Source organism: Oreochromis niloticus, unplaced genomic scaffold (genome assembly GCF_001858045.2).
Source record: "Oreochromis niloticus isolate F11D_XX unplaced genomic scaffold, O_niloticus_UMD_NMBU tig00002652_pilon, whole genome shotgun sequence".
Taxonomy (NCBI): Eukaryota; Metazoa; Chordata; class Actinopteri; order Cichliformes; family Cichlidae; genus Oreochromis; species Oreochromis niloticus.
In genome coordinates, this window is record NW_020327688.1 from 90,188 (window position 1) to 102,923 (window position 12,736).

A 12,736-nucleotide genomic window follows, 5' to 3' on the forward strand; every position below is an offset into this window, starting at 1 on the left:
GACGACCAGTCCTAACTGACAAACTGGCCAGGCAGAAGATAACTGAGGCTCATGGCCTTGCCCATGTGGGAGTGGCACAAATGGAGAGAAATTTGTGTCACTGGTGGCATCCGGATTTAACAGCCATGATAAAGGAGAAAGCTCGTACATGTTTAATCTGTGGAGCACACAATCCAAAACCAGTGGTGAAACCAGAAGCAGGTAGGTTTCTCCTGCCAGAGAGGCCAGGGGAAGAAATTGTGATTGATTTTACTGACATGATTGATGTGGGCCCAGGGGGAGTAAGATATTTGTTAGTGTGTGTAGATGCTTTAACAGGATGGCCCGAAGCGTGGGCTACCCGGAAAGAGGATGCCAAAAGCGTGATTAAGTGCTTAATCAATCATTATATCCCCAGGCATGGGTTTCCAAAACGCATTAGATCAGATAATAGAACCCACTTTAAAAATCGAGACCTGGAGGAAGTAGAGAAGATGTTAGGATTGAAACACAGGTTTGGGACAGTGTATCATCCTCAATCTCAAGGGAAGGTAGAGAGAATGAACTTAAATCTGAAGAATAAGCTATCTAAAATCTGCGCAGCGACTGGGTTAAATTGGGTTTCAGCTCTACCGATTGCTTTAATGACTATAAGATGTGCTGTCAATAAGTCCACAGGGTTCACCCCACATGAGTTGCAGACGGGAAGGCCATTTCCAGCACCATGGACGGAGGTCCCGGCTGGACTCACCACAAGGGGTAACAGGTCTCATGCAGAATATTGGGATGAATTGAAGTGTCTTGTCTCCAGTTTCACAAAACAGGTTACCTCTGGACTGCGTAAGGTGGACCAGGTGAAAGGCGGTGTGGCTGAAGGTTATCAAACGCAAGTGGAAGGAGCCACGTTGGACGGGTCCTTACGAGGTCGTTGCCAGAACAACTACAGCAGTTCAACTAAAAGGGAAAGGTGATACTTGGTATCATTGGTCGCAGTGTGCTCCAGCACATGAGAGTTTGGTAGAGGAAAACTCCTCTTCAACTAACACGGGTGTCAACAATAACGAGCAGAGGCAGAATAAATCCTCTCACCCGTGCAACGAGCCAACCAGTAGTCTACCTGGGGGGCCGAAGAAAGAAGAGCAGCAGTTGAGAAGGACGCCAACAGAAAGGAGCGGGGACAACTTGAGGACTTCACAGAAACAGGGGAGTTTCTTTCCAGGATACACAGTTTATATAACATGATGCAAACACGTGAAACAGAGACACGTAATGAGAAGAAACTTATTAAAATGTTCCTTACCACTACATGTTTATTGTATGCAATGATATTAACCATGGCTGTGTTGTTTACTGTTTATATTTTGCAGGGCACTCCGGACCACTTGTCTGAACACGGAGGCCAGTCCAGTCCAGCGCTTCCTGAGACTGTAGTTGCTAAAATAGGATCGGTAAAAAGACAAAAGCGCGAGGTGTCAGGTAAAGGTGATGAGTGTCTCAGCAGCAATAATGGCATAGAGTTGAATTATGTTAAAGGTAGGGATGCACCGATACCGATACTGGTATCGGGTATCGGGGCCGATACTGTAAAATGTGTGCGTACTCGTACTCGTAAAAGTTAACCGATACCATGAACCGATACTAATGTAGCCCGGATGGGAATACTCATAATTCCCATGGACTTAAACGCCACGGTAACATAGGGTGTTCACAGTTGATGTTATGTGATGTAACTCTACCCTAAATGTAATTTGCCCTGTAATATGTCACAAGGTAAATACAGGTAATTAGAGCAATCAAACTGTTATGTTAATCATAAAAGTATTATTTTATGGTATGTAACTCTGAAGGGAGTTAAAATATTTTTCAGAGTTCTAATTTTCTGGAGGCCCGTGAAGGTAGCATAAAACGGGACCTGTGTATCTGTTGCAATGGAGGAGGAGAAGAGAACGGCATGGAGAGATGCACGAGGTTAGCTGAACCAAAGTGAGAGACTCGGCTAGTTTTACTGAGGTTAACCAGCACAAAAGAGTGTGTGACTAGAAAGCTGACCGTGTGAGAGCTTCACAACAGAGTGTGGGTGAAGTGACTTTTTGTTTCAATGGTGCACCACCGTGCTGTGTTTCCAGCTACGACCGCCGAGGCTAAAGGCTAGCCCGGACTGCTTGGCTTCGCCAAGGAGGCAGCCGCTATGGACTGTCGGAGAGCTGGACAGTGACTCGCTAACGTGCTGTAGCAGAGACAGCATCGGGTCCGCAGGGAGTGGATTTAGTGTGGGACTGGTGAACGGCGATCTACCGGGCAACGGAACTGTAAGTCAGACTTTTGTGCTCTTACTGGGGAGAAGAGGATTTTTCTCCATCGTCCGGCGTGAGCAGCAAACAGGCCTGCAACAAGTGTGAATGTGAGTGTGTGGAGCCCATGTGTGAATATTGTGTGTTAAGTGGATTTATATAACGTGTTTTGGAGTGTATATTAGTGAGTCACTTACCAAAAGGTGATAACATAAGTTGGGTTGTTTAATATAATTTGAAAGGGAATTATGTCATTTATACAGTGTATTTCATTTGGTTAAGGAATTGGAATATCATTTGAGTTTAAAAAAGGGATGTGTTGTACAGTATTTGTCTCTGCCCTTACGTTCAGTGAACGTTTCGTTTGGGTTAAAGAGTTGTCTGGGGTCGTTTCTTTACTACTGGTTAAGTTTAACTTGTGTGTGGTAGAAGTATCGGTTTTTGTACTCGGTATCGGCAAGTACTCAGATCCAAGTATCGGTATCGGATCGGTTTGAAAAAATTGGTATCGTTGCATCCCTAGTTAAAGGGTCTACCAGCTCATTCACGTTTGATTTGTGTGATGTCATTAAGTGTACAGGAGCTAATAGTAGTTGGAGAGCGTATGATGTACAGGTCTGCAATCACCCCATGATATGCTTAGGGTAAATTTAGTTGATCCAAAGTCTAAGCCGCTCGCAGAAAGCTCAATCGCCATTCTGACTGATCAGATAGTAACTTCGAGAACAGTAGATCAAAAGGAATAGGAGCCAAAAGGGAGAGTACTTCTGACCACAGATTACTCTAGACTGAAGCTTAAGGATTTGATTGAGCGTGCCACCGGTTTCAAGGACAGTAACCTCTGGCTTGATTGGGTGGCTCAAAATGCTAGAGAACAACATGTATCTGATTAGGTTGCCTGTGCTTCAGCTAGGCCACGTTTGTCTACAGAGCGACTGGGAGCTCCACTCATGCTGATTGGTAACCAGGTAAAGACTATACTGCATTAATTATGTTCACTACAACCTGCTGAGACTCTCTAACCTCACCAGGGACGCCATGATGGGGTTTGAAGAACAATTGGGTCCGAGTTTGCTGATGGGAGTGCAAAATCAAATGGCCCTTGACGTGAGAGAGGAGGCGTATGCGCCATGTTCAGAGACATGTGCTGCACTTTTATCCCTAATAATACTGCCCCAGATGGCTCAGTAACCTGAGCTCTGGAGGGTCTGAAGATTTTGTCTAAAACAATGCATGAGCACTCAGGTATCGAAAATCCGCTGGCGTCCTGGATGACATCTGTGTTTGGACAATGGAAAGGTGTGGCTATGTCAGTGATATGCTCATTGGCTGTATTGCTGGGAATGTTGGTCATCGCTGGTTGTGGTATCATTCCTTGTGTCAGAGGAGTGTTGGTAAAAGTTATGGCTAGGGTTGTGAACCCTGGCTGGGTCGAGGGCATCTACCAGATGAACTTAGAACCCGTAGAGTGGGACAGGGAGTGATACAACACGAAGTGTGGTGACATTCCTGGTTGGAATGTCAAAAGAGGGAATGTTGGGATTCAGAGATTCTTTTATTGCTATTATATAATCTGCCTTATGATGACTGCATTAATAAGATGTTTTACAGTATTATCTTTACAGGAATATTTCTTATCAGGGTTCATATTGCATTTATTATGTTCGTTATTACATTAACCTTTCTATTCACAGGTTGACTTATGACCATTCTATACACAATGCATAACTGTGCTTGTTTAGAGTTGATGTTCCGTCCAAAAGGGTTTTAAGCTTCACTGGTGAGAGTGTCCAGGTGATACATGTTGAGGGAGGATGAGAACATAGCAGGTTGATTGCATGCATGCTTACAATACATAAATCTAGCAACAGGCCTGAGCGCAGGCCCAAGTGTCTTTGACCTTTTTGTAACTGGCTGCCCTTTTAGCTACTTGGTAACAGATGACGGGAGGCAATAACCAGCCCTCAGACACTCTGAAGGCTTAAGACCATGATTGTGCATGGAAGGTGTTGCAGAAACAGGAAGTTATATGTCTGGTCCATGTCTGTTTATAACTATTAAAGATGTACAAGATATTGACTGTACGTGATGAACTCTTGACTTGTATTGACGCCATGGGGGGGCGGATACCCCAGTGCTTTAAAATGTTCTTCACATGTATTTTTGTCAGAGGACATATCCTGATATGTCTTCTCCGCTGCTAATAAACTCATCGTTTGATTGCACTTTTCTGGGGCCTCCGTCGTTTGTTGTCTGGTCTGCAGTTGATCGATCTCGCTTCAAGCGCCATGTGCTACTAAACCTGACAAGCGAGCTCTCACTTCTGGCTGAAGACAAGGAATGCAGTTCCAAAGAGCAATAACATGGATGAGAAAAAGAAATCTAAGCTCAAAAGCTCTTTGCCCAAAGATCAAACTTGCAGCGTAACATCTCACAGTCCAGGTCCACACTGGGGACGTTGCCCGAGAAGAATTCATCTCTGAGTGGCAGCCGCTCATCTGGTCTTAATGTCAACTCCCCTGATGTTGAGAAGAAATGCAAATTGGGACACAAACGAACCGGCAGCTCTGACAGCAAGGTGTCTTTGGATCCGTTATCACTGATGGGCCGCACTCAGAAGAGCAACAGTGACCTGAACAACCTGTGCATTAACAGCAGCCATGTGTACACAGAGGAGATCGAACCCAAGAGTGGATTCTGTCTTGGAAAGAGAACTGCCTGTTTGGACTGTTGAAGTGAGAGAGGACAGCGGAGCAGGAGGTGAGAACACAGAGGAATGCTGTTATTTAATGTAGGAAATCAAAATTTGGGTTAGCAAACCTGGGAAAGAGAAAACTGACTGTTTAAGTGGGAAAATTGTGAAGGAGTCTGAAAAACTGTAAAAAGAAACATGTACAAAATCACACACACAAACAGAAAATGCATTAACCTTAGAAATACAAGAGAGCTCATGAAGATTAGACAGCAAGTTGAGCGTGTGACTCTGTTTATCGTCTTGTCCAAGTCACTTAGAGTGTAGTAATTTTTAGAAAAGAAATTTAGAATTTAGTGATGATGGTGTGCAAATTGTGTGGCTTTTAACAAGATTTTCTGTATATTGAGCAGGTGAAATTATGTCAGTTGACCTCAGAGTCTCAGGATGCTGGAGAACCTGAGGCCACTGAAATATGATGTGGGGAAAATGAACAGAGGGAGTGATTTAAGTCTGATTTCAGACTATGTAAGTATTAATTAAACCAAGAGTAGGGCAAAACTTTTGTAGCCCTGAAGTTCTAATCCCAACAACATATTGATAGATTAATAAGCAAACTTTTCTGTGTTTAAGATTTTTGAGGTTGTTGTTTTAGTGATGGGTTGATTCTGTCAGTTAGGTTTGGGTTGTTTTCTTATTTTAATAGAGGGAGTTTTATTAAACATGGACATGTCTAAGGGGGCTCATTATTTTTGTAACAGCGCACTTAGAGCAAACCAGGTAGGTGATTTTGTTTTGTGCTTTGATGAGCTAATAATCAGCTCTCTCTTGTAAAATGAAGACGATGAAGAATTTTAAACTGAATTAAACCGTGGCGAATGCAAAGGGAGGACGTATGTACACGATTCAAACAAAATCTCCACTCATCATCAGATAAATCCACCCCAATTATTTTTAGTTTTTTCCTAAGTAATAGGCCTTAAGCTCTGTATCAGTTTGTATATGACGGAGATTCTCCTTTTGCCAAAAGGATCCATTTCCAAAATGGTATCCACTTGATTTTTAGGAGGTAGGTAGGGGAAAGAAGGAAACAATGCTTTTGCAAAACTTCGTATTTGCAGGTATCTAAACATATGTGAGGTTGGTATATTGTAATCTCTCATCAGAGCGTCAAAGGTGTCAAAAGTTTCTCCTGAAAATAAATTTTAAAAAAAAACTTCAAACCATTATTATGACAAATTTGGAATGCTTTATCTGAAATGGATAGCAAAAAAAGGGTTAAAAGCAACAGGGAAAAAATTACTAACCTGTTGCAAACAGAAGTGCCTTCTGAATTGAAGCCATATTTTAATAGATGTTCTTACAACTGGATTTGTTATTTTCTGTTTTTGATTTAGAGCTAGGGATGAGGTTAGGAGGGGAAGTGGATTAGACATCAGTTCCATTTTTACCCAAGCCTCACCCTCGCTGTTCTCATAAACATATTTCCAGTGCAATAATTTGGTGATATTGCTGCCCAGTAGTAAAAGATAAAATTTGGCAACCCTAGCCCACCAGCCTCTTTTGGTACTTCCAAATATGTTTTTTCTATTCTGAAGTTTTCCAAATAAATGTTGCTATTAATCTGTCTAAATCTTTGAAACTTGATTTGGTTATAAAAACAGGAACCATTTGGAAAACATAGAGACGTTTTGGTAAGACTACCATTTTAACTATATTTATTCTGCCTGCTAATGAGATTGGAAGTGTTGCCCATTTTTTAAAATCTTGTGATGTTTGTTCTAACAAAGTGTCAAAATTATGAATCCACAACTCGTTCATTGTGCGGGTTATATTTATTCCCAAATATTTAAACGTTTCTTTTTCTAATTTAAAAGGGAAGGCAGAGAAATCTTGCTCTATGTTATTAATAGGGAACAGTAGGCTTTTTGAATAGTTCAATTTGTATCCAGATATGCGTCCGAAGTGGTCTAATACCTTGAGCAATTTAGGGATTGATGCCGTTGGATTAGCTATATACAGCAATAAATCATCATATTTAGGACCGCATGAAGATATGGCCATTCTATACGGTTGAAGGCCTTTTCTGCATCAAGACAAATTATTATTTCTGACTTTTCTTTTGGTTCTGATGCATATAAAATATTAAATAGGCGGCGCATATTATAAAATGACTGGTATAAAGCCGTTTTGATCAGGATTAATAATTTTTGGCAGTATAAGATCGATTCTATTAGCTAAGATTTTTGTGAGAATTTGGTAATCACAATTTAAGAGGCTCACCGGTCGGTAAATGGTAAATGGACTGGTTCTTACATAGTGCTTTTCTACTCTTTCTGAGAACTCAAAGCGCTGTACACAACTTGTACATTCACTCATTCACACAAGCACATTTTTCTAAGTGCTTTGCTAAGTAACATTCACACACACATTCATACTCCGATGATTGCACCAGAGAGCAATTTGGGGTTAGTATCTTGCCCAAGGATATTTGGCATGCAGACTGGGGAAGCCAGGGATCGAACCACCAACCTTCCGATCGGTAGATGACCCGCTCTACCACCTGAGCTACAGCCAACCCATGTCCTGCTCTACCACCTGAGCTACAGCCAACCCATGTCCTCACTGTAGGAGCTGCATTGTGAGGGATCCTTACCCTTTTTGTACAGCACAGAAATTATGGGTTGTTTCATAGTATCCGGTAATTTCTCTTGAAAGAATATTTCCTGCTATACAACTTTGAGTATTGGTGCTAGTTTGTCTATAAACATTTTATATAGTTCAATAGGGAAACCATCAGGTCCCGGTGCCTTGTTACTTTGCAGTGATTTAATTACTTCAACAGTTTCACTAATGGTTATCTCTGTTCTGTCATTTACAGATATTTGTGGAATCGGTAATCTATCAAGCATTTCAGCAACCTTTTTTTCATCAACCGGATCTGAAGTGTAAAGATTGTAATAGAACATTTTAAACTGGTCATTAATGGTTTTCGGATTGGACGTCTTTTCTCCAGAGGTTTTACAGATTTCAGAAATCGTGTTAGCTGATATGGATTGCTTAATTTGATGTGCCAAAAGTTTTCCGGCTCTTTCCCCATGTTCATAGAATTTTTGCCTTGATTTGAAAAATAAACATTCTGTTTGCTGAATGAACAGAATTTTGTATTCTGAATTTAGTAATAATTTTCTCTTATAGAGGTCTGGTGTTGGATTTTCTGCATATAAGCAATCAATCTCTTTTATACTGTTGGCTAGGTTGTTCATTTGTTGTAAGTAGTTGTAGATAATAGAATTCTTCCCAAGGTTTTAGAACAAAAAAATCTATCCGTGAGTATGACTGGTGCACTGGTGAGAAAAATGAGAACAGCCTCAACATGGCATTTAATCTGTTATTAACCTCTGTCTCTCCCACAGCATGTCTTTCATCCTGCCTTCCTTCTCTCACCCCAACTGGTCACAGCAGATGGCCCCGCCCCTCCCTGAGCCTGGTTCTAACGGAGGTTTCTTCCTGTTAAAAGGGAGTTTTTCCTTCCCACTGTGCCAGAGTGCTTGCTCATAGGGGGTCATATGATTGTTGGGTTTTTCTCTGTACCTATGAAGCGCCTTGAGGCGACTTGTGTTGTGATTTGGCGCTATACAAATAAAATTGAACTGGATTGAATTGAAGTAAATTTAATGGGATGAATTAGGAATTATGTCGTGTTTCTTACAAAACACGAAAAGGAGAACTGTCATGTGATTAATATCCTTAGTATCCTTATTTTCTCATTATATTGTTTTATGCACTTTAATCATGAAGGTTTGTAAAGCAACGCCACTTTTGACTCACAAACTAAATGCACAGCCAGACTGAAAACAGGAAGTGTAGAGCTGTACAGCATATTAATAAATACAGGAAGCCGGAAAATAACACCTATGTGAGACACAGTTTATGATTCTAATGTTAGAGATCCTGCAACTGGCGTTGGGGCTGTGCACGGGTCTCTCTCTTCAGGAAGATGATTAAATAAACAGAAATATAAATGTTTTAACACACTATGAGTGGGTTTTCTCTGTTCTATCATGGGGACAAAAGAATCGGGGTTAATATCGGCTACGTCACTGGCAGCCTCTGGCTTTTCCTCACAGGAGGCTCGGCTGCCAATCAAACAACTAACTAACCAACATGTGGATCCTGGAATAATGGGAACTTCCATCTTTAAAGGACTGAAGAGGAAGAAGTTTACAAAGAATCATTTAGAAGAGTTTCAAACATCAACTGATTGAATCCATGAATCTGAAAATGTGTTTCTGAGTGAAAGAGACAGACATGTACAGACTGAACTATCTGTTCAACAGTCAGAGTGTTTCTCTAACAGGAGACACTCTTTACACTCCACTCAGCACAGGGACACTGAGGAACCACGAGACGAGAGTCTAAACCCAGGATAAAGAGTTTGAGTGAATGTGGTGTTGAAGGTGTGGAGGTGGATCAGAGTGTCAGAGGAGACTCTGTAGAAGGACAGAGTGCCAGCAGGACAGTCCACATACACTGCTACTCTGTTAGAGACAGAGGAGGAGGAGGAGGAGGAGATGGATGTTACTCTGTTATTGTGGAGGACATAACGAGGCGCACAACTATAGCAGTACAGACTCCAGGACTGATCATTGTGTCCAAACACGCAGTCAGCACTGCCTCCTTTCCTTCTGATTCTTCTGTAACTCACGGATATATAAACCTCTCCTCTCCACTCGACCTCCCAGTAACAGCGACCAGTCAGACCATTTCTACACAGCAGCTGAGGCCAAACATCAAATCTGTCTGGATGATCAGGATATGACTGAACCTCCTCCACACGTGTCACCTTCCTGTTGTTGTCAGACAGTTGGAGCTTTGTGTTCACTGTGTTTGTGTCGATTGTGAGTTGACAGGAATCTGATGGAGAGAACAAACACAATCCAGCTGCAGTTATTGATCCATCATCTGTTCATTGATTGACACTTTGATGATGACTCCTGACATGATGAAGATGGTTGAATGTGTGCTGCTTTGTTTTCATGAATCCCATTAAAAACACACTTACACTTCCTCAGACCTGGTCTCAACCATCGGACTCCAGCAGGCTCCACCCTGAAAGGAGGAGGGGTCAGAGCAGCACAGTCAGCATGCACACATGGACATTACATGGCTCTCACACACACACTGTTACACACTGAGCTCAAAGCTCGGCTCCACTGTTTGATTCAAAGAAATCTACATTTATTTATCAGCACATTTAAAAACAGGTTGAGTCAAAGTGCTGCACAGAGTAGAGATAAAATAGGAAACATACACAGTAATTACTATAAAGACTCGTCAGAATTGAAGGCTACAGAGTACAAATGTGTTTCCAACCGGGTTTTAAAAATGTCGAGTGTTGGTGACGAGCTGATGTGAAGGGCGACTGTTCCAGAGATTGGCTGCAGCGATCGATAAAACTCACCTCTGTTTTTACGGCTAGTTCTGGTCAGAAGCTACTTATCTGCAGACCTGAGGGCTCTGCTTGGATTATTTTGTTAAAGAGAGATAAGATGGAGCCAATCCATTCACAGATTTAAAGACAACAAGATCTGGAAATGGATTGTACCACGTACTGGTAACAGTGTACAAAGCTTGAAAAAGCTGATGATGGGTCGTCTAGCACTGGAACCAGACAATTCATGAGGGAGAGAACTGTGACAGCGCCGTTCCTTCACTTGACCTCAGTCACTCTCGTCTGCTCCCTCGTAACACTGCTCTTTATTGAGGTTACATGAATATGCATAATTCATTAACATAAGACGTCTTACACAGGTATGAACAAAGAGTACCAGTCTGTGCATAGTGTAGGTATGTGTGTGTGTGTGTGTGTGTTCCAGATGTGACCCTGTGACCCCAAAGCTGGTGCTAAGAGTCCAGCGGTCCCCCTAACAAAGGGCTCTTATACTTAACCAGACACAGAGTAGGTGTCCTCCTATACGATAAATCAGTAAGAGAAGGTACGAACTCTCTCATAACCCCAAGTTGTGTGTGCATGCCAGAGCACTCTGGAAGGGACACAGAGTCTTTACAGACTACTACCAGTCAAACCTCTATCATTATGTCCTTGTCTAGTCTCGTGTTTTTTTTTTGTATTTTCCCTGGAACACTCTCTCACAGTCTGTTCTCTAAAACCTAAAGGAGGAATTATGGATTGGATCAACTGGTCCTTACATGCAATTGACACCCCTTTCTCAACGAGAAGTTTGGGCTTGGGTGAGCCTGAGTGGTGAAGATATCTACCTATTCGGAACCATGGTAACAGGGTTCTTGCTGATCGGAGCTGGCTTGGCCCTGACTTATCGAAGAATTAAGAAAGCGGAACCAGCTGTTCAAACCCCCACAAGGCTGCCCGCTAGGATTGGAACGATGGGAGAGGCCTGAGTTCTCAAAATGGGCTCATTGAGTCAGGATAAGATCTTGGAGAGGCTACGGCTGCTGTGAATACTCAGAATAAGATCTCTGACTGCAGACTGGATACATCTCGGAAGGGCTAGCCCGGAATAACATCTCTGGGCGCAAAATTGGATGACATCTCGGGGAGGCACACTGCCATGAGTTCTCAAAAATTGGCTCCTTGAGCACAAGAAGTGATAACATCACAGAACGCAAGTATGGTGAAGCTCGCGGCTCTCCAGTGGGAGATTGAGAGACCAGTGTTGGACTAGAACTGCTTTGAAATTCATATGAGCTGTTCGCACTAAAGTAAAAAAATAACATCACTTATACGGATACCCCTTTGGCGCCAGCTGCAAGGCCGGAGCTGAACAAAACACCCTGATAACGACTGTGTTTAGTCTGTTCCTTCCCATTCCATGCAAGGCCACCTGGGTTGGCTGGAAGACTGTTTACTTAGCCTGGCAGGGCGAAGGACACGGTCTCAGCTGAACTCTGGACACGCACACACATACATATACTGATACTGATAAGCACTCACCGACGCATCACCCTCCCTACCAGCTAATGTTAATACCATATTTTCTAATTTGACGTGAATTAGCATCATCCGCATCATCCGTTAAAGAGTTGGCAAGTTTTTTGCCAACTCTTTTCCCTCTCATCATTACAATATGGGCAGTTAATGCTAAGAAGGCTGCCATTATTAGGTAATGCTAATTTCATGTGTGTTAGCATTATCTGCTACTGCTAGCAATATTTTATCTTACTTTTTATTACTTTTTAACAATATCAGCAGCTAATGCTAACACTACTTTCATTTCAGTTAAACCTATTTAGCATTAATTAACTTTATTTAGCATTAAGAAGTTTATGCCAAATAGGCTACTATTAGTGGCTAATGCTAATTTTAGGTGAATAAGCATTGTCAACTAATGCTAATACCATATTCTCTTGATTTCTAACAATATGAGCAGCTAATGCTAAGTAGGTTGCTGTTATTAGGTAATGCTAATTTATCCGCTAATGCCAACAACGTTTTTTCTTGCATTTTAACAATATGATTATGTAACACTGGTGGTGCTACTTCTTGCCTTCTTTGCATGTAGTACGGGCAGTGTAGTTACCTTTAACCACAGTACGAGGACAGAAGGGAAATTTGGGCCAGATCAGACAGGTTCTAGATTCGTGGGAGCCAAGGGTGTATGACAACAGAAGACTTGAACACAGTGTAAAAAACACAATTGCATTTATTAGCAATTATTAAAGTTTAGCAGCTTGTGCACATTTAACAAAAGTAGAGGGCGCTTCATAAAACAAAATAAAATAAACCCCACAA